Genomic DNA, 24,016 nt, shown 5'->3' with positions numbered 1-24,016 from the left:
CAACTATCACTACTTTTAAAGATGTAAATGTATGATTATTCTCAATGCAGTGTTTAGCTAAGGGAGCCCCCATATTACAATTTTTTATATTGCTCTTATGTTCGATAAGGCGAACATTTAATTTTCTGGAAGTTTGTCCTACATAAAGTAGATCACAGGGACGTTGAATTATATATTACCCCATATGTTTCCTGGCCGATGACTGGAGCAACTAGGAGCAAGACTACGCTGATCTTTCGGTTGTGATTGGGCAGCTGTACGTAGGCTCCAATTCTGAGGCCTGTGTAATGTGTTACACTTCTCTGGTGGAGTAGTGTGGTATACATTTTTTGTATTTTTGCACTAAGGACACAGGAAAGAGGCACTGGGGGCACTAAGGACACAGGACGGAGGCACTGGAGGCACTATGGACACAGGACGGAGGCACTGAGGACACTAAGGACACAGGACGGAGGCACTGGGGGCACTAAAGACACAGGAAGGAGGCACTGGGGGCACTATGGACATAGGACGGAGGTACTGGGGGCACTAAGAACACAGGACGGAGGCACTGGGGGCACTATGGACACAGGACAGAGGCACTGGGGGCACTAAGGACATGGGAAGGAGGCACTGGGAGCACTTTGGACACAGGACGGAGGCACTGGGGCACCAAGGACACTGGAAGGAGGCACTCGGGGCACCAAGGACATGGGAAGGAAGGAGGGAGGGAATAGAAAGGGACAATTGTTGGGCCTGAGTGCAGAAAGAAAGAAAGAAATAAAAGAAAGGATACATAGTCAATTAATAGATGTCCCCTTATGATGAAAAAAATAAATGGTCACGTTACCTCTGACTTACTTTCTCTGCAGCAGAGTTGGCAGCCGCGCTGAGGTGCAGGAAAGTCCCACGATGACTCATCTGCCGGCTCTGCTCCGGAAGAAGTAAGTTACGTCGGAGGGAGTGGACCCGACAGATGCAGTCATTGCGGGACTTTGCCGCAACTCCCTGCATCTGCCGGGTCCACCCCTCCGATGTAACTTACTTCTTCTGGAACAGAGCCAGCAGATGAGTCATCCGGGACCTTCTAGCATGCGACTGCTGAGTTCGCTCCAGAGCAAGTACGTCAGATTGGGTGGACTGGCAGCCGGCAGTCATCGTGGGACCTTGCTGCATGAAGGGAGAGAAAGGAGCAGGACTGCTGGAATGGAAGAGTGATGGAGGGAAAGAAAGGGGGCAGGGTGGTATGGAATGGTGGTGCTGATGGAATTGATGTACAGAGGAAGGGGAGAGACATAAGGGGGGAAAGATATTGGAGAGAAAGAAAGGGGGAAGATGCTGATTGAAAAGGGGTGGATGGTGAGAGAAAGGGCAGACATTGGCTGGTAGTGGGGAGCCTATGCTGGATGGAAGTGCAGATGGGAGAGATAAGGGAGCAAATGCAGGAAGGAAATGGGAGGAGAGAAAGAGAGGAGTAGACGCTGGATGGAAAATGGACAGAGAGAGGAGAAGGTACTAGATGGAAGGGTTAGAGAAAGAGGGTATATGATGAAAGGAGGGGATAAATAAAAGGAGGGCACATGATGGGGAGAAAAGGATTGAGTTAGGGAAACACTGGAGGGGTGAGGGAAAGAGGTGGCAAGCTTTAGGTAGACAGTAAAAAAGGAAATTGATGAGAGGGTAGTAAGAACGTAATATAGACAGATGCAGAAGATAAATTGAAAAGAAAAATGAGGGAAAAAAGGGAAAGGGATTGCAGAGGAGAGGTGTGGGAGAGGGAAGGAGAGGAGAGAGATGCCAGACCAATGGGGGTGAAAAGAGAGATGGAAGGGGGAGGCATACAGTTTCTGGAAGGGGCATAAAAGGAGAGAAGATACCATATAGGGGAAGAGAGACGGCAGACAGTGGATGGAAGGAAGAGAATAACAAGAAGATGAGGAAAGCAGAAACCACAGAAGAAAAAAAATTTTCTATTTATTTATTGTTTTAGGAGACATTTGTCACTGTTTCTGTGGTGCACTGTATGCAGAGACCAGCTTCTTGCTGGTTCAATTTAACCTTTGTCTATGTATTTCTATTTTATCCCCCCTTTTAGAAAACTGTGGAGCGTTTTTTAGCGCCAGCCGTGGTGGTAGCAGCTCTGATGCTCAGAATTCTTTGAGCATCAGAGCTGTTACCTCCGTGGCTAAAATCCACACTACAGTTTGTAAAAGAGAGAGGTTTTGTTTTTTAAAGATATACAAGCTATTTCCAAAAATCATTACAATTAGAATATATGTACAATCAACATAATTATTTTTGAGGCAATATTTATTCAAAATCATTTATATAGTTAGCTTTGTTGTTTTTTTTTTAATTCATTATTCATTTTCAAAATTACATTAAGTGTTAAATATATTCATTCACATTAACAATAAATACATCACTTACAAATAATCATTGATACATTTCATAAATTCTTATCCCTTCCCATTTTCCATCCCTCCCACCCATATATTCCATTATCATATAAAACATATAATAATAAAATTCCCCCTCCCTACACCTTAAGTTGATAAATATAAGGGAAACAATTTCAAATTAATCTTTACAATACTTTGTTAATGGTTTCTACACATCCTGAAACTTCTTAAAATATCCCCCTTGTAATGCAATAAACCTTTCCATTTTATAGATATGGCATAAAGAATTCCACCAGAAGTTGTAATTTAATCTCCTCCAATCCTTCCAATTATATGTAATTTGCTGAATGGCAACACCAGTCATTATGAGTAGTAATTTATTATTATTCACAGAAATCTGACTTTTTGCTCTCATTTCCATACCAAATATCACAGTATCATAGGATAATGCCACTGGGTTATCTAATAAATTATTAATTTGGTCCCAAATTGATTTCCAAAAATTCATAAAACAAGGGCAATGAAACAATAAATGATCTAAAGTTCCTACTTCCAGATGGCAATGCCAACATCTATTAGACAAAGAACTATCTAATTTTTGTAACCTAACAGGGGTCCATAATGCTCTATGCAACAGAAAAAAACAAGTTTGTCTCATAGATGCCGACATCGTACATTTCATCCTCCAAGACCAAATTCGTGGCCATTGAGATGCAGTAATTTCATGCTTAAGCTCAATGCTCCAAATATCTTTTTAAACCATTTTTTAATTTCTTTTTATTAAATCCACTTAACACTTTGTACCACTGGGCGGCCTGGTGACCCAAGAAGTCTGTCTGAAAACACAGAAACTCCATACTATGATGATTATTAAGGTTTTTCCAATCAGGGAACCCCGCCTGAATGGCATGCTTCAGTTGCAACCATCTAAAATTTTCTGAGGTTTTAAGACCAAATTTATGTTACAACTGTGAAAATTCAAGCATAGTACCATTAGAAATAACATCATCCAATATTTGTATTCCTGCTACCATCCAGTGCTTCCAGACAAGTCTCTCTCCGCCAATTTGGATTTTGGAGTTTACCCATATAAGAACATAAGAAGTTGCCTCCGCTGAGGCAGACCAGAGGTCTATATCTCCCAGCGGTCCGCGCCCGCGGTGGCCCATCAGGCCTATTGCCTGAGCAGTGGTCCCTGACTATCCCTATAACCTACCTCTACTCCTATCTGTGCCACTCAATCCCTTTATCCTCTAGAAACCTATCCAAACCTTCTTTGAAGCCCTGTAACATGCTCCGGCCTATCACAGCCTCCGGAAGCTCGTTCCATGTATCCACCACCCTCTGGATGAAAAAGAACTTCCTAGCATTTGTTCTAAACCTGTCCTCTTTTAATTTCTCTGAGTGCCCCCTTGTACTTGTGGTTCCCCATAATCTGAAAAATCTGTCCTTGTCTACCTTTTCTATATCCTTCAGGATCTTGAAGGTTTCTATCATGTCTCCTCTGAGTCTCCGCTTTTCCAGGGAGAACAGCCCCAGCTTTTTCAGTCTGTCAGTATATGAGAGGTTTTCCATACCCTTTATCAGTTTAGTTGCTCTTCTATGGACTCCCTCAAGTACTGCCATGTCCTTCTTGAGGTACGGCGACCAGTACTGGACACAGTACTCCAGATGTGGGCACACCATTGCACGATACAGTGGCAGGATGACTTCCTTCGTCCTGGTCGTGATACCCTTCTTAATGATACCCAACATTTTGTTTGCTTTCCTTGAGGCTGTGGCGCACTGTGCCGATGCCTTCAATGTTGTGTCTACCATCACTCCCAGGTCTCTTTCAAGGTTACTTACCCCTAGCAGTGATCCCCCATTTTGTAGGTGAACATCGGGTTCTTTTTCCCTACATGCATGACCTTGCATTTCCCTATGTTAAAGCTCATTTGCCACTTTTTGGACCACTCTTCCAGTGTCGTTAGGTCCCTTTGGAGATCTTTGCAGTCTTCCGTGGTTTTAACCCTGCTGTAGAGTTTGGTGTCATCCGCAAATTTAATAACCTCACATTTTGTTCCCGCCTCCAGGTCGTTAATAAATATATTGAACAGGAGCAGTCCCAGCACCGACCCCTGCGGAACTCCGCTCGTGACCCATTGCCAGTCAGAGTAATGGCCCTTTACTCCAACCCTCTGTTTCCTGCCTGCCAGCCAGTTTTTGATCCAACGGTGGACCTCCTCTTGCACCCCGTGATTCCACAGCTTCTTGAGCAGTCGTTTGTGTGGTACATTGTCGAAGGCTTTTTGGAAGTTAAGGTAAATGATGTCTATGGATTCCCCTTTATCCACCAGGCTGTTTACCCCCTCAAAGAAGTACAATAAGTTTGTGAGGCATGACCTACCCTTGCAGAAGCCTTGCTGACTCGACTTTAGCTGTCCATTGTTTTCTATGTGTTCACAGATGCTGTCCTTAATCAGTGCTTCCATCATCTTTCCCGGGACCGAGGTCAAGCTCACCGGCCTGTAGTTTCCCGGGTCATCCCTTGAACCCTTCTTGAAGATGGGCGTGGCATTTGCTATTTTCCAGTCCTCCGGGATCTCTCCAGTTTTTAAGGATAGGTTACATATTTGACGAAGTGGCTCTGCTATTTCGTTCCTTAGTTCCTTGAGTACCCTTGGGTGAATGCCGTCCGGACCTGGCGATTTGTCGCTCTTTAGTCTGTCTATCTGCCTGAGGACATCCTCTTGGCTTACCTCTAGTTGTACCAGCTTTTCATCCTGATCCCCATTTACGATCTCCTCGGGTTCCGGAATATTGGATGTGTCCTCCCTCGTGAAGACTAACGTGAAGAACTTATTCAACCTGTCAGCTTTCTCTTTTTCCTCCTTTACCACTCCCTTTTTGTCTCCATCATCCAATGGCCCCACTTCCTCCCTTGCCAGTTGCTTTCCCTTCACATACCTGATGAACGATTTGAAGTTTGTTGCTTCCCCCGCCAGTCTCTCCTCATATTCTCTTTTTGCTTTCCTAACCACTCGGTGACACTCCCTTTGGTTTTCTTTGTGCTCCTTTTGGTTGTCCTTTGTTTGGTCCTTTTTCCATTTTTTGAACAATGCTTTCTTGTCACTTATCGCCTTTTTCACTGCATTTGTTATCCACACTGGGTTTTTTGTTCGATTTTTTTTGCACCCTTTCCTGAACCTGTGGACGTACAGGTTCTGTGCTTCGTGCACCATGCCCTTGAGTAGGGACCAGGCTTTTCTATGGACTCCATCTTCCTTGCGTTGCCGTTGAGTTTCTTTCCCACCATTTTCCTCATGGCATCATAATTCTCTTTTTTGAAGTTGAGTGCTGTCGTTATGGTTCTTTTCACCTTAGATGATCCAATTTCTAGCCTGCACTGGATCATGTTGTGATCGCTGTTTCCTAGTGGTGCTAGTACCACCACCTCCTTGGTGGGTCCCCCTAGCCCCTTGAGGATTAGGTCAAGAGTGGCTTCTCCCCGTGTTGGCTCCCTGACCAGCTGTTCCATGAAACAGTCCCTCGTTGCCTCCAGGAATTTGGTCTCCCTTGTGCAGTTTGAGTGTCCAATACTCCAGTCTATCCCAGGGTAGTTGAAGGCCCCCATCACCATCACACTTCCGCTTTTGCATACCTGCCTCAGTTCAGCCTCCAGGTCCTGATCGATTGCTTCCGATTGTCCAGGTGGGCGATAGTACAGACGCAATTTTATGTCTGCTCCAGTTCCTCCTGGTAGCTTAACCCATAGTGATTCCAAGCCGTCCGCCCTTACTGTTGTTTCCATCCTGGTTGAGGGTATGGAGTCCTTTATATATAGCGCTATTCCTCCACCCTTCTTGTGTGTCCTGTCTCTCCTGTAGAGTTTGTTCCCTGGTATGGCCACATCCCATTTATTGCCATCAGTCCACCATGTTTCTGTGAGTCCAATTATGTCTAGGCCCTTCTTACTGGCTATGACTTCCAGCTCTCCCATTTTGGCCCTTAGGCTCCTAGCATTAGTGTGTAGGCAATGTAAGTCCCGGTTGTTTGCCTTCCCTGCTGGTTTTCCTCGTGGTTTGGCGCTCCTGCTGACTCCCTCATGGGTTGCCAGTCCCCGAGCCTCGTCTCGTTCATCCTCCTGCGGTGTGTCTGTTACGTCCTCAGCCTGTTTTCCCATAGACTGTTTTGTAGATTTATAAATTGGAATAGTTGTTAAGTTGCTTACATATCGCAATGTTTTCCACGTATCTGCTAGTATGCTATTATCTTTACTGTAGCTAGGCATTTTGATACTGAGTACATGGCACAGATGCAATGGAGACATGAGTTGCCATTCTAACCACAACTAGTCAGGGAGTTTTTCCATGAGTTCTGGGAGGATCCAATACATACCTTGGCGTAAAATATAGGCTTGGTGGTACCTATAAAAATTTGGAAAATTTACCCCCCCCCCTCTGAAATTGATCTTTGTAAGGATACCAAAGCCACTCTAGGAGTTTTACCCAGCCAAATAAATTTTAAAAGAATGCTATTTAATTTTTTATAAAAGGACCCTTGAAAATATATTGGTAACATACCCTTCTGATAACAGACCACAGGTAAAATCATCATTTTAATAGTTTGGACTCTCCCCCACCATGAAAGGTGTAAAGGATTCCATTGCTCACACATCTCCATAACCTTCTGTAATAACGATTTTTCATTTATTTTCATTGTTTCATCTAATGTATTTTTAATCCAAATGCCTAAATATTTTATTCCATCTTCTTTCCAAAGAAAGGGAAAAGAATCAAACAAACCTTTTGTACAGTGAACATTAAGTGGAAGAATTTCTGATTTATTCCAATTTATCTTATAACCTGAAAATTTTCCAAAATTCTCAATTATTTCAAGTAGACAAGGAATGGTTTTCTCAGGATTCCTCAAATAGAGCAATATATCATCCGCATAAGCCGAAATCTTATATTCCCGATCTTTATGAGGAATACCCTGTATCTCCTCTGTTTGCTGAATGGCTAATAACAAGGGTTCCAATACAATATCAAAAAGCAAAGGAGATAAGAACATAAGAACTTAAGAACATAAGCAGTGCCTCCGCCGGGTCAGACCATAGGTCCATCCTGCCCGGCAGTCCGCTCCTGCGGCGGCCCAAACAGGTCACGACCTGTCTGAATCACCAGAAGGGGCTCCCTTGCCACCTTGGTTTCTCATTGAAGTCCTATCTTCCCATCGAAGTCCTAACCCTCCGGTCTTGCCCATGCACGACCTGGTTGGGTTTCTATACTTATTACCTGTTTAGCTTTCTATACTTTCTATACCAGCTCCTCCCTCAGTATCCCACGATCCCTTTATCCCTCAGGAATCCGTCCAATCCCTGTTTGAATCCCTGTACCGTACTCTGCCTGATCACTTACTCCGGTAGCGCATTCCAAGTGTCCACGACCCTTTGTGTGAAAAAAAACTTCCTTGCATTTGTTTTGAACCTATCTCCCTTCAGTTTCTCCGAATGCCCCCTCGTACCTGTTGTCCCCTTCAGCCTGAAGAATCTGTCCCTATCCACCCTCTCCATGCCCCTCATGATCTTGAAGGTCTCTATCATATCTCCCCTGAGCCTCCTTTTTTCCAGAGAGAAGAGCCCCAGCCTATCCAACCTCTCAGCGTATGGGCAGTGTTCCAGCCCTCTTACCAGTTTCGTTGCTCTCCTTTGGACTCTCTCAAGTACTGCCATGTCCCTCTTGAGGTACGGCGACCAATATTGAACGCAGTATTCCAGATGTGGACGCACCATCGCTCGATACAATGGCATGATGACTTCCCGCGTCCTGGTTGTTATGCCCCTCTTTATGATGTCCAGCATCCTGTTGGCTTTTTTCGAGGCTGCTGCGCACTGTGCAGATGGCTTCAATGATGCATCCACCATCACACCCAAGTCTCTCTCAAGACTGCTGTCTCCCAACAATGCCCCCCCCAATTTGTAGTTGAACAACGGGTTCTTTTTCCCTATATGCATGACCTTGCATTTTTCCACATTAAAGCGCATTTGCCATTTGTTTGCCCAGTCTTCCAGTTTGTCCAGGTCCCTTTGTAGGTCCTCACACTCCTCCCTGGACCTAACTCTGCCGCACAGTTTGGTATCGTCTGCAAATTTTATAACCTCGCACTTTGCCTCCTTTTCCAGGTCATTGATAAATATGTTGAAGAGTAACGGCCCCAGCACCGATCCCTGTGGCACACCGCTCGTGACTCCCCGCCAGTCAGAATATTGTCCCTTTACTCCGACCCTCTGCAGTCTACCCGACAACCAGTGCTCGATCCATCTGTGCACATCCCCTCCCACCCCGTGGTTCCACAGCTTCCTAAGCAGCCTTTCATGTGGCACCTTGTCGAAAGCCTTTTGAAAATCGAGGTAAATGATGTCTATAGGTTCCCTATTGTCCACCCGACTGCTTATTCCCTCAAAGAAGTACAGAGATAAGGGACAACCTTGTCTAACCCCCCTTTACAACCTAAAACCTTCTGAAAAATTATTATTAATATATAATTTAGCAATAGAGGAGCTATACAATGCTTGAACCATTTGTATAAATCCTGAGCCAATACCAAACCATTCCATCGCCTGATACATAAAGGTCCATTCAACACGATCAAAAGCTTTCTCTGCATCAAGTGATACAGAAAAAACTGGATCTTTTAAGGCTTTGGACAAATTGAACATATGCAATGCAAGCCTAGTGTTATTAGAAGAATGTCTTTGAGCAACGAATCCTGTTTGATGCATACCAATAATAAAAGGGAGAGCTTTAGCCAAACGTATAGCCAAAATCTTAGCTAAAATTTTCCCATCAACATTAATTAAAGAAAAAGGCCTGTAATTTGAAACCAGAGTGGGATCTTTATTTGGCTTTGGCAAAACTATAGTTAATGATTCAGCCATGGTACCCGTAATACAACCTTTAGTAAGTTGAGTCCGATATAAATTTAATAAATACGGTAACAGGGTAATTTGAAATGATTTATAAAACTCTACAGTATAACCATCTCCACCTGGAGCGGATCCTACTCTAAGGGACTTCAATGCTGCTTGCAATTCATTTATTAATATTGGCTTTTCTAAACTTTCTTTTATATGCTCAGGAATTTTCGGTCCCGTAATTAACTTTAAGAATTTCAAGCCATCCCTTTCTTTATCTAAATAATGCTCAGAAGAATATAGGTTTTTGTAAAAGTTTAAAATTGTTTTAAAATCATTCCAATTTGAGAGTAAGTATCCCCCTTTTCATCTTTAATCATTACTATTTTTGTTTTCCGTTTTTTTGCTTTTAGATAATTTGCCAATAATCTTCCCGCCTTATTTGAATTTCCATAATACACTGCCCTTTTGAGAAAATAAATCTTTTCTAATCAGCTCATTATATTTCTCATTATATTTCCCTTTTACTTTCATGAGGTCTTGTAATACAGAATATTCCCATTTCTCAATTAATTTTGATTCTAATATCTTTATATCCTGTTCCAGGCTATAAAATTGTTTTTTAATTTGTTTTTTAATATATTCCGAAAAGGAAATAATTTGACCTCTCATGGTTGCCTTAAAAGCATCCCATAATGTTTCTATAGAGATATCATCTGTATTATTGATTTGAAAATAATCATTCATTTTCATTTGCATTTCATCAATAAAATTTGGTTCCACCAGCAATGCACCATATAGGTCTACTATCCTCTTTATCAATTATCTTAATTTTAATCCACACCCCACCATGATCAGATAATATAATTGGATCTATGGAGGCTTGTGTTACTTGTTGAACTAATGAATTTGAAACCAATATATAATCAATTCTCAAAAAAGATTTATGAACATGAGAACAAAATGAAAATTCCTGATCATTAAAATGAAATATTCGCCATATATCTTTCAAATCACAATTTAGAACCAAATTATCTAAACCTAATGATTTCATATTTCTACTAGGTTTTTTGTCCATAAAAGGATCTATGACAGCATTAAAATCCCCAGCCACAACTAAATTTGAAGCAGCCAGTGGTAACAAAAATTTTTGTAGAGTTTTAAAGAATTCAATTTGGTTCATATTAGGTGCGTATACATTGAACAACGCCATTGTAGTATTTCCCAGAATCTATCTACATGTAACCACCTTGTAGCATTACATCTTTTATTTACCAATATTGCAACTCCTGCTTTCTTCCTTATAGCTGGGGCATAAAACCAATGTTTTATCCAATTATCTTTTAACTTTAGAGACTCTAGAGCTGATAAATGAGTCTCTTGAATATAACAAATATCTATATTTTGTTGCTTCAAAAACAAAAGTTTTTTTTTTCCTTTTTATTGGATGGTTTAAACCATTAACATTAAGTGAAAGTATTTTAAGCTCCATTAATATAATTATTACTATCAAATATGAACTTTAATCTTTTCTGCAAATTATAATTTTCCTGTATACATTTCATTTCCCTTAAAATGCTATAAGATACAACCCTCTCCTCCCTTGATTCCTTAAAGATTATATTAATACAAACCCAAAATCCCCTCCCTAATCCCTCCCTTTCTCATAATGCGATAACTTGAAAAGAAACGATCAGACCAGCCCTCTTCCCCCTCCCCCAAGCAACTCACTTCACTGTTTCCTCTATATTATAAAATTAATCCTTCCATATTTTTCAATTCCTATTTTCCCCTTTATATATGTCCCAATTCTATTATATAAATCTCCATCAAAAATCATTCCTATACAGAATTATATAATTTATTATTTATACTAATAAGTATTTAAAAACCAAAAGCCCAAAAGAATTATAAAATTCTTTAAAATTCCCCTAAAATGAAATTGAATTAATTCTAAAGCTATAAGTGGAATAAAACAATCAAATATATTAATTTGAATTTAAATAATATTTCGCTCCACTAAATCTATATAGTACCCAATTTAAAAATTTTCCAGAGTAGACATTTCATCTATCTAAACATCCATTCCATTGAGAATTTTCCTCTTTCAGTAAATTTATCTTTAAAAACTTATCTTCAAGAAGAAATTTTTTTTAAAATATAATTTCCTCCTGTATTGTAATTACATAAACAAAAATATCCATAAAACAAATACCTACTCCAAACATACCTATTGAGTTATCAATCATTCCCATTTAAACAACCACTCAATCCAGCAGATGCACACAAAACATTCAATGCAATTAAACTCTACAAGCCTTTTCCTCTCATCAATCTTACAAAGATTCCTCTACAAGTTTCCCATCTCTATTAATGGCCTTCAGCACCCAAGTTCATTCATTACTGAAAAAACCCCCATAAATTAGCCCCCAATTGCTGCTACAGCACATGCACTCCAAAGACACACTAATTTTTACCATACATCAACAACCTTATGCCAAGCTTCTAATTACTGTTACATTTCTAGGTTAAACTGCACGTTAAGGAGCTATAAGATTTGAGTTATGTTCAGACTGAACAGGAACAATATCATATTCCATTCACTCTGAATCATAAATAGGACTTTCTTCTGGACTATAAATCTTGGCACAAACCAAAAACATATATCTTAATTTGCCCACTGTTATTAAATTTATCCTATTCATTCTTGTGGAAATATTCATCTATGGGAAATAAATTTACTAATCACAGAATCTATTCCCCTACAGCTCTCTAATCCTCAGGAACACAGTAAAACCATAATTATGTAGAATTCACAGGATCTCCAGGATATAGTGCAGACCCCCTTAAGAAAGACTGCTCATTTTTACTGACAGCAACAGTGAGAGATTTTCTGTAAAGTCCTGTCCCCTATTTTGCAGTTCTATTCTTCTGTGAGTGGACTTGGTAGAAAATAGTGTTGCCAGCAAAAAGGGAAGAGACTTCCCGCTATAAAAATTTCCAGAGAGGAGAGGGAAGAGTATCTCCAATGACTCACAACGTTCAGTTGATCCCCTTCTTCACATCACCAAATACCACCCGATCTTCCTGCAGGGAAACTCGATTAAAATGCAAGCATTTCACAAAGCACCTTTAGCGCTAAAGACCTCAATCGTCGGGTCCTCCTCAGGCCAGGGTGAGGGGCGGAGGAAAGCTCCCACGCTACCTCTTCACAGACTATTTCCGTGCCCTGCAAACCACTACCAACAGGCAAGTGGCCTCACACCGTCACTGCTAAAGCGTCCAAGCGTCTGGTCCCCCGTCGATCAAGGAGAGGGGCGGATTAGAGCTCCCACGCTACCTCTCAGTCCATTTCTATGCCCTGCAATCCACCAACAACGAGTGACCTCACGTTGCCACCGCTGGAGCCCCCAATTGCCTGGTCCTCCGCCGATCTAGGAGAGAGGCAGAGCAGAGCTCCCATGACGACTCTCCCCATAATGCCTCCAGATCCGCTGTCGGCTGCAAGTGTCAGCGCTGAAAGTCCCAAATGCCAGAATCCCCTCCAGTCAGGGAGCCATGCAGACCAGAGAACAAAATCCAAGCAAGGCCACTCTCGAATTCTCCTCTCCTCTCTCTTCTAATCCCCCGACGTCAGGCAAGTGTGATTATTTATTTGCATACTGCTTCTGTTACCATTTTTATATAGAATCTTCCTTATTTAATTTAATTTAAACTAGTCAATCATTCTAAAACAGTTAATAATTCAGTTTCAGCAGCCATTTTGTATCATTAAAGTATATATAAAAATTATATTTCCTCTACAAAGTCCCCTTAAATCGAACTTTTCACATCCACAAAAAAAAAAAAAAAAAAATTTAAATCATAGGTAATTCCAGAGATGACAAGAAATCTTTAAGTTTTCCAGGATCCTCGAACTGATAAGATTTATCTTTATTCGTAATTCTCATGTATGCAGGGTAGTATTTAGCACCTATTTCTTTCAGGGGTTGCCTTAGTTGTAAGAATTGTTTCCTGATTTGTACAGTCTCTTTAGCAAAGTCCTGAAGAAAAATCAATTTAGAATCCTTGTATGAAGGATTTTTAATCTCCTTTGCCGCTTGTAAGATATCTAGTACCTGTTGAAATTTCAATACTCTGAAAATCACAGTTCTTGGTTTTTCTTTATTTTGACTTTTCTTCGTACCAATCCTATGTGCCTTTTCAATTTCTATAGGACCTTTTGCCTTTATTGGGAGTATTTTTGGTATTATATCTTCAAGGAATGAGATCATATTCTTCCCTTCAGCTCCTTCCTTTAATCCAATAATTCTTAAATTCTGGCAACGAGATCTATTTTCCAGGTCAATCAGTTTTTTGTGCACATCCATTAACAAAGTATGATCTTCTTTGTAATTTTTTCAATCTTTTCCATTTTATTTTCCATCTTATCCATTCTATCATTTAATATATCAAATTTGTTGTTCATGAGATTAATTTCTTGTTTCATTTCTACTAAATTGACGTTAATCTTCCTTAATTCTTCTAAAACTTCAATAAAATCCAAAACATCCATGGGCAAAGGAACTTCACTTGAGGATTGAGAGTCTTCTTTCAGTCTTTTTGTCTTCCCTGTTGCCTTAGAAGGAGCTTCCTGCATCTTTTGTTTAATTGAAGCCATATCCAGGAATTTAAAATTAAATCAGAAGAAAATAATATTGCCTAAATTCAAATAAATAATGCTCTTAGGAGGAGCTCAGCCGTTAGCCAGCCATCTGCTTAAGTTCCGTAATCCATAGTTAGCTTTGTTTGAAATGGAGGGAGATGCCATCCAGACCACATTTTGCTCAATACAGTTGGAAAAATATTTTTAATTTTTAATTTTTCCTTTTATATTGGTTAGAGACTGATTTCTGTTATTTGTTATGATGGAGAAGAAAACTGGAGTTCAGAAACTTGTAGATTCAAACAGCGACCGTATTTCATATGCAACAAATAAGGGCAAGAGTGAAGTATGGAACTTTTTAAAAGTGGTAATGGTTGATGCCAAAGAAGTGCCTTTTGCACTTTGCTCAAGGTGCAAGACAGTTCTCTCTTGGAGATCACATGATGGAACCAATGGCTTATGGGCTCACAAGGACTATTGTACAAACCGGATGCCAGCAACAAAGATTACAGCACTACCAGGTTTTTCTCTGTCAACTAATACCAATAAAGTACCTGTTAACCTAAAATCTGAGGTAGCTGATGTTTTGGTTGCTATGTGTGCAACAGATGTCAGGCCTTTTTCTTTCGTTGAAGGGGAAGGATTTAAGAACTTGGCAACAAAGCTCATCTCCATAGGTACAAAATATAGGAATGTTGATGTGGACCAATTCCTGCCCTGTGGGTCAACTATCTCTCATCATCTTGATGGCGTTGTGCAGAAACAAAAGATCACACTCGTCGACAAGTTAGCCTCAGTGCCACAGTTTGGGGTAACAACTGATCTCTGGACACACAAGCAAAGCAACCACAGCTACATAACTATGACTGTACAGTATGTTAATAACTGGCTAACTGAATCATGTATCTTGGCTACTTGATTACTGGATGAGCATCATACATCTGAAAATATAAAACGGACAGTAAAGTCAATTCTGGATGAGTTTAGGGCACATCGTCAAGACAATGTGTTCACTACAGACAATGCCAGTAATATGAAAGTTGCCTTTCGAGAATACATGTGGATTGGATGTTCATGTCATAATCTGAATCTCGTTTTGTCACATGGACTGCAGCAGACAAATTTACATGGCACTGGTTTGCCACATGAGGTCGCCAAACTTATCGACACCTCGAAAGAACTGGTGACATTGGCAAAATGCAAAAAAAATTAACAATCAGCTGTTAACTACACTTAAGCAATGTGTATCAACGCGATGGAACAGTGTGCTGTTGACACTGAAATCAGTGTCATCCAGTTTTTTAGATATTCATGCACTGAGCAGAGCCAAATTTTAATAGAAATGTTGGCTGATGTCATTCTGGTTTTGGAACCTGTTGATGTGGCCACAAAATGCCTCTCAACTGACCTGAGCCCCTTATTGCATCTGGTATTACCTACAAAAATAAAGCTACAAAAGCACTTCACTGCAAAGCCTTCTGACAGTTGCATCATCATACAGCTGAAAACTCATCTACTTAACATGCTGGATAAATACTTCCCAGTTCATCAGTTACATTATACTGCTGCTTTGCTGGATCCATGGTTTAAAGGTAATTTCGGAGCATTAGCACCAGCAGAATATGCAAGGGCACTAACCAGCTTGAAAGAGATGGTAGATAGACTGCCAGCAGCAGACAGTCAAGATGAGTCATCTGTCTTGCAGCTTCACAATAAGAAAATAAAACTAGATGAAAGTTTCTTTGAAGACCTATATTCTTCAAGTTCTTCAAATATGTCTGAGATATGTATATATTTTCTTTACATAGTTCAATATTTTAACTTATGACAATATTACTAGCTAGATACAGCTTCTAAACTATGTAATCTGCTTTTCTCAGGTGGATGCATACTTGACTTCTACTGACAAAATCACACATATCTTGTGTTATTGGAAGACCAAATCTACAAAGTGGAGAAAACTTTCTGAAGTTGCCAGACGAGCCCTTGGAGTGCCTGCTGCCAGCATATCATCTGTGCGGTCTTTTTCATCAGCTGGGCATATTCTGGAGGATAGACGATCACAGCTTGGACCACATACTGTTGATGGACTTCTGTTCCTGCATGAACTAAATAAATAATTATCCCTGACTGGTTAATGTCCTCTTTCTAGGTGTCAGCTACATTGCTTAAGTGTTACCAACTTTTTTTTTTAAAGGTATACAGTTAAGGGCAAATTCTATAAGAAGCGCCCAAAAGTTAGGCGCCTAATTAGGCACTGTTCAGCGCAATTCAAGTAAAATTGGATGCTGTTTAATAAATCACGCTGAGCAGAACCTATTTTGGAGGCGCCCAAGAAATAGGCGCCTAGCTTAGCGTATAAGCACACTTAAGAGCAATGATTCTGCAACAAGGCGCCTAACATGTAGCCACGCCCAGGCCTAACATGCATAGCGCCTATTTTTTGGAAGGCTACCCAAATTTTTAGAAGTGCCTTTTTACAGAATCGTGCTTTCTTGATAGGCGCCTATGTTTTAATCAGTGCTGATTAAAAAGCTTAATTGAACTTGTTGTTCAGTTTAGATAGGCGCCTCTGAAATAGGTGCCTAACTTTAAGAGCTGGTTACAGAACTTGGGCCTTAATTTCCAAATATCATTACAATTAGAATATATGTACAGTCAACGTTATTGTTTTTTGAGGCAATATGGGTCAATATTAAAAATCATTTAGTTTAGCTTTTTCTTATGCAACCATTGTACTTTAAAGTTTAAAGTGTTTTTCCGGTGATGTATGCATCTCTTATTTCTATTCAGTTATTTGTTTATATTGTATTTTATTGTTGGTTTAAATAAACTAAGACTTTAAAAAAAAAAACCCTTTCTGAAGTAATTGCTGCTTTTTATGGGGGCAGGTAACTTTTATGCTGGAAGGACGGAGACAGGTGGTAATCCTCACGGGGACGGGTGGGGATGGAGGAGATTCCAGCGGGGACTGGTGGGATTCTTGCGGGGACAGGTGGGATTTTGGTGGGGACAAGTGGGATTTCTGTCCCCGCGCAACTCTCTAGAACAGAGTGACAAACAATCTGGTTGCACATCTCGAACCTTGATTTGTGACTGAGCAGATTTTATACAATTTAAAGTTGGATCCATTTATAGTGTTATTGGTTAGGTAACTCATATTTATCTACTAAAGCAGAAAATGGCATCCAATCTTGTTGATGTATTAAAGGAGCCCAGAATGTTTCATTCCATTTAAGAATGACAGTTCTTTTCAGTTCCTGAAATGCTTACCTCATGGCTATGATCACAGGAATTTTACCCATGTCTCCCTGTCTCCCTTGATAACTGTAAATGGCAACATCCATAATGGGGTCTCAAAAATTGCTTCCTCAAACTTAAACCAAGCAGGTGATGGTGTTTGCAATTCCAAAAGCACTCACCTAGAACTTTGTCGGAGTATGAAAGCCAAATGATATTTATAAAAACTTGGAAAATTGACATCTCCGCAGTCTTTGCCACATTTAAGCTTTTATAAAACAATCTTAGGCAGTTTACTGTTCCACAAGAACTTAGCAAGTAAACTCTCCATCTTATGATTTATTGATCTTTCCAAAAGAATGGGCAGCATACCAAGGGTGTAATTAATTACCAGCATAATCATCATCTTGATTGACTCTAGATGCCCCCACCATAACAGCTTAAGTGGAGACCAATGTGTAGTCACTTTAGTTATATGATCACACATGTGAGTGACATTGTATATAATTTTTCCATCAACTGTTGGTCCGAAATAAATGCCCAAATATTTAATTTTAACCGGTGACCATTGGAAACCCAGTGCTTTAATCAGCTGACCCGCATCAGGACAATTCAAAGGCATAATCTCTGGTTTTGTAGTATTCAGCTTATATCCGGAGACCGAGGAAAAACTGTCAATAACACACAAAACATGTTGTAACCAGTGTTCCCGCTAAGCTGCGTTGGCCTGCGCTTGCGCACAAAATATTACATCGCAGCGCAAAGTTTCTCTTCACAGCGCACACACGCGTCGGTAAGGTAAGGGGACGCATTGGGGGGATTGCACTTCCCCACAATTGCCATGCTTCGGTTCCTCTTCTTCCTTCCTTCCTCCCCCCCCCCCCCCCCGCGGGACCCTGCGGCACCATCAACTCTTACTCCCTCTAATGTCGGCCCTGCAGCTCCAGACTTCCTCGCACCTTCTCCCCTCCCCCTTTGGATCGCTATTATTTTAAATGTTATAGCCGCGGAGCTGTATCCATCAGTGGAGATGTCTAACCTCGGCCTGCCCCCGGAACTCTTACTGCAACAGTGACTTCCTGTTCCTGCCTAGACGGGCGTCTGCTGCAGTAAGAGTTCCGGGGCAGGCCGAGGTTAGACATCTCCACTGATGGATACAGCTCCGCGGCTATAACATTTAAAATAATAGCGATCCAAAGGGGGAGGGGAGAAGGTGCGAGGAAGTCTGGAGCTGCAGGGCCGACATTAGAGGGAGTAAGAGTTGATGGTGCCGCAGGGTCCCGCGGGGGGGGGGGGAGGAAGGAAGGAAGAAGAGGAACCGAAGCATGGCAATTGTGGGGAAGTGCAGAGCTGCAGGGAAGAGTGTTGCGGTACCCAGCTGGAGGGAGAAGGAAGATGAGGGAGGGAATTAAAGGAGATGCCAGGGCTTGGAGCGTAGGAGGAAGGTATGCCAGTCTAAGGGAAAAGGAAGGGGGAGATGTGAGAGCATGGAGGGGGAGCGAAAGATGGAAGAAAAGGAAAGGAGAGAGATGCCAGAGAATCAGGGAAGGGGAGATACCAGACTATGAGGAGAGGTATGGGAGAGGGAAGGCGAGGAGAGAGATGCCAGACCAATGGGGTGAAAGGAGAGATGGAAGGGGGAGGCATACAGTTTCTGGAAGGGGCATAGAAGGAGAGAAGATGCCATATAGGGGAAGAGAGACGGCAGACAGTGGATGGAAGGAAGAGAGTTACAAGAAGATGAGGAAAGGAGAAACCACAGAAGACAAAGGTAGAAAAAAATTTCTATTTATTTATTGCTTTAGGAGACATGTGTCACTGTTTCTGTGAAGCATTGTATGCAGAGTCCAGCTTCTTGCTGGTTCAATTTAACCTTTGTCTATGTATTTTTATTTTATCCCCCCTTTTACAAAACTGTGAAGCGTTTTTAGCACCAGCCTTGGTGGTAGCAGCTCTGATGCTCAGAATTTTATGAGCATCAGAGCTGTTACCTCCGTAGCTAAAATCCACACTACAGTTTTGTAAAAGAGGGAGGGGTTAGTTTGTGATTACATATTCCTTACTAGGCGAAGGTGTTTTCTGTGTTCTGTGTGTTCGAAAGACATGGTTTTCTGTTAGGATTGACGGTGTAGGATTGATCTGTGCTGGTCTGGCTTGTTTAGTTTTACAATGGGTGTATTGATGTACTGCTCACTGCAATATGTAAGATGCTGCCTTTTCCTAGGTACTCATGTGTGACGTGTGGTTTGTTACTAAAAATCATGTTTTTCTTACAGATGGGGGGGGGTGCCAAAAAATGATGGGCCCCGGATGTTACATATGCTAGGTACGCCACTGTATGTAAAGATACCAGAAAGCTGGCGTAGCAAAAACTTCTAAGTTTTGAGTATTTAACCCTCCCACAATCTCACGGGCACTCGTTTCAAGTTTATTGAGATTTTGATTTAAACGCAATATCAAATATTTTCAATGCGTATAACAAAAATAAATTTGGGGAAATAAATAAAACCATTTGAACCAGTGTTCCCGCTAAGCTGCGCTGGCGTGCGCTGGCGCACAAAATATTACATCGCAGCGCACACGTTTCTCGTCACAGCGCACGATCGGAAGAGGCGTACGGCAGATGGCAGGGCGGCGAGAGGAGAATCGGGCGAGTTGGCTCATAACTTGCTGGCGCCCGATATTTTTGGCTCACGGTGAAAAAAGTTTGCTCACAACACCCGCCCGCTTAGAGGGAACACTGGTTGTAACAATTCCAGTGTGGTATATAATAGTACATCGTCAGCATATGCTGGCAATTTAATTTCATTTACTCTACATGGCACCCCTCTAATATTTGAGTTGCTGCATAATGCTATCAATATAGGTTCCAGAATCAAGTTGAAAATCAATGGTGAAAGAGGACACCCCTGTTTCATACCCAGAGCTAGATGAATTGGATCAGACATCTTATTGTTTATACAGATCCTCGTGACTGGAGCAGTATATAAAATTTATTTTTTGAAAATCATTTTTATTAAGGAAGCAACAAGAGAAACAAGCAGAGTACATAGATAAAATAGCAGAGACTGCAACGGAAAGTATTACAATGGTCACCTGCAACAGCACTGAAGACAGCAGGAAGACATAAGAATATCCAGGAAAGCGAACAGCCCGTTTCCCTCATCAGCTCTACCAATTTTCAATACAACATATCCACCCCAAAATCCCCCTGCACAAAGAACAACACACACTCCACACTAATCAAACCAGCCACACCCACAAACATTCACCACACAATCCCCCATTCAGTCAGTCCCCCCCCCCCCCTCCTTACCCCCTTGTCTGGAGACCAGAGGTAACCGTAGGAACGCCTGCCACAAGGCCAAATAAGCCAACACGTCACGGTTGGAAGAACTTTTATGATAGCGAAGCTCAAAACGTGCCAGTTCAATCATCTGGTGAACCCAGCAGTCCAAAGGGAAAGGCCCTGCTTGAGTCCAAAATTGTAATATCAGACGTTTAACCGTCAACAAGGTCAGGTAAATAAATCGCCTCTGAGGGACAGTGAGGCCTTGCTCTTCCAGCAGGGTCTGATCGCCAAGAAGCAACGTTTTGTAATCCCATTCTATAGTACGCTGCAGAACTAAGCGAAGCTGCGCAAAGGTGGAGTTCCATATAGAAAGCTCAGGGCATTCCAGGAAGGAATGTAGGAGCGTTCCCGGGGCCCCTCTGCATTTGGTGCAAACAGACTCCTCCCATAAACCCAAGAGAGCACCCCGTTCAGTAGTGATGTAAGCCCGGTGAAGTATTTTAAATTGGGTCTCCTGCCAGGCCGCGGACTTAACAAATACATGCAAGATCTGAAAAAGTTCCGTAAAGGATTCAGGAGTTTACCGTGTAGCCAGGTCCTGATTCCATGATTCACGTAACAAAGTCAAAGGCCCCTGAGAAGCAGAAGAGCGAACCACCCTGTACCAAACTGAAAGAGAACCCAGTGCCGCCGGTACACTCAGTAAATACACATCGAGGGGTCCGCAAGTCCACTCCTCGCCATACTACAAACAAAGACTCTGATAGTAATGACGTGCTTGTAAATAAGCGAAGAATTGAGTTTTAGGAATATCCCACTTATCCTGGAACTGGGTAAAAGAATCAAAAACACCCGTGGTCTCATCCAGCATATGAGAGAGAGTCAAGGCCCCCCTGGAAGCCCAAGCAGAAAATGGAGACCGACCAAGGCCCGGGGGGAAGCTGGGATTACCCTGAAGTTGCAAAAAGGGAGAAGCCCGGGGCGAGTGAGCCTGCGCCCGGTGCCACCACCTCCAAGCCTGGCAAAAAGGATGCAAAAACTGCAATTTGGATGGCAATGTGCCCCTCATACCACTAGTTGCATGCACAAGATTCAAAAAGGTAAATGGTGCACACCAACCAACCATCCATCCCGGCGGGGAGAATCTAGCCACCCCGACACCCCCTCATGAACAAAACGCATTAAAGCCGCTACATTATATGCACGAATATCTGGGAGACCCAAACCCCCTGCCGCTTAGAAAGCGTCAGCTTCACATACGCAATACGCACTGTCCGGTGGCGCCAAAGAAACAGGGAGAATAGAGATCGAAGTTTGCGGATATCCCACTGCAGCACTCAAAAGGGCATCGCTTGCAGAGGATACAACAATTTAGGTAATAAGATCATTTTAATCAACGCTGCCCGCCCTAAGAGAGATAGCGGAAGATCCCGCCAGGCCGAGCAAAGAGCCTGAATTTTATCCAGAGCAGCCAAAATATTACTCTGATACATAACCTTGGGGTCCGTGTGCAGATAAATGCCAAGATACCGCATCGGCTTTCGCACCGGAGGGATCTGCAGGCCCGCGTGCCAGGGCTCCCAGGCAAGACCCGTCAGAGGCAACAATTCCGATTTCTCACTGTTCACCTTAAGACCGGAAAGAATACCAAACTCAGACACCAAACGGAGGGCCACAGGTAGATGACGGGGAGTCTGATCCAAAAAAAGCAAGATATCGTCTGCAAATAAAGTAATATGACACTCCGCTGTCCCTATTTGGATACCACGCAAATCCGAGCTAGAGCAAAGCTTAATAGCTAGCGGTTCAATAGCTAAGACAAACAACAGAGGAGAAAGGGGACAACCCTGACGCGTTCCCCGGAACAAGGGAAAGGGCTGCGAAAGGCCTCCATTGATAATGAGGCACGCCTGTGGCTGCTTATAAAGGCCCTGAATCCAGGTGAGGAATGCCCCAGCCATGCCATATTCCTGCAATACCCAAAAAAGGTACTGCCAAGATATACTATTGAAGGCCTTTTCCATATCAAGCCCAACAATCGCGGAGGTACCCCCTCCCTCCCTGTGGTCATGAATAGCGGTCAAGGCCTTGAGCAGATTCATGGAGGCATACCGCTGGGGAACAAATCCCACCTGATCAGCCCCAACAAGCTGAGGGAGGAATATATTCAGCCGAGCCGCCAGGATAGAGGCCAACAACTTAACATCCTGATTTAACAAGGAAATCGGGCGATAAGAACCAACTTACGTAGGATCCTTCCCAGGCTTCGGGAGCAATGTGATATGAGCTAGATTGCTCTTAAGGCCCATCGTAGGAGAAGTAAGGAAGTTGAAATACTCTCCCAGAGGCTGCACATCAGGCAGTAACTTATAATATTCAGGGCCAAACCCATCTGGACCCGGCGATTTAGTAAGTTTCAGCTTTGTGATCCCCAACCGAATTTCCTCCAAAGAAATAGGGGCATTCAGCTGCTCTGCCTGAGCTTCGGAAAGCCGCGGAAGATAAATATCCCGAAAAAAAAGATCCCGGTCGTCCTCCAAGAAGTCCCTCCTCGCGTAGAGGTCACTATAGAAAGCCAAAAATTGCTACCTAATTTGAGATTCCTGAGTGAAACTCTCTCCCCGTGAATTCCGCACCAATGGAATGATTTGTTTCTTCCGATATGGCCGGACCAAAGTCGCGAGAAGTTTGCCGGCCTTCCCGCCCCACTGATAAAGATGAAATTTCTGATAATAGATATCCTGGCGGGCACGATGGTCCAGAATCTCATTAATCTGGGAATGCAGAGACTGAATTTGCTGGCCGGCCGGCCCCTGTAATGTTACACGATGACGTTTACGGAGCTCCGCCAACCACCCAGAAAGGGCAAGAAGTTTCTCCCCCTGTTGATAGTAGCCACATACTGGATGATATGCCCCCGCAGCACTGCCTTAGAAGCATCCCAGAACACCGCCGGGTCGATATCAGAAGTATTATTATACAAGTCATATTCCAACCACTGGGCACGCAAATACTCATGAAACTTCTTATCATAATATAAAGTGGCAGGAAACCGCCAGGAACTGTCCCCCCGTCGGTCCGTAACTGCCAGGACCATCACGACCGCCGAATGATCGGAGAGCGTGGTTTCTTCAATAAAAACTTTGTCCACCCGGGGGAATACTAGAACATAATCCAATCTAGAATACATGGAATGAGGATGGGAGTAAAAGGTATACTCTCGATCAAAGGGGTGAAGGGTTCTCCAGACATCTACCACTGCTAACTGATCACAGAAGAAGTTCACTCTCTGATGGGTAGTGTTCTTGAACCGCTGCCTGGCAGGAGAGCAGTCCATAGTCAGGTCAGCAGTAAAATTAAAATCACCACCCACAACCAACTGATAGGAAGGATATTGAGCTACAATACCCAACAACCCCAGTAGAAGCTATGGTCGTAGACGTTCGGGGCATACAAATTACAGAGGAGAAACTGGAAACCCCATAATTCCCCTAAAACCAAAACATAACGACCATTTTTGTCCTGAATGGTCTTTCATAAAAATGTGAAAGGGCACATTT

General features: G+C 42.4%; 1 protein-coding gene across 2 annotated transcripts in view; it reads right to left on the bottom strand.

Annotated features, from left to right (window-relative positions):
* Nucleotides 1-24,016, bottom strand: part of SLC10A2 (solute carrier family 10 member 2) — a 502,525-nt gene that overhangs the window by 239,023 nt on the left and 239,486 nt on the right. The gene's annotated exons all lie outside the window — the stretch shown is intronic.

This window comes from Geotrypetes seraphini, chromosome 6, assembly GCF_902459505.1.
Source record: "Geotrypetes seraphini chromosome 6, aGeoSer1.1, whole genome shotgun sequence".
Taxonomy (NCBI): domain Eukaryota; kingdom Metazoa; phylum Chordata; class Amphibia; order Gymnophiona; family Dermophiidae; genus Geotrypetes; species Geotrypetes seraphini.
This window is presented reverse-complemented; position numbering and strand designations above follow the sequence as displayed.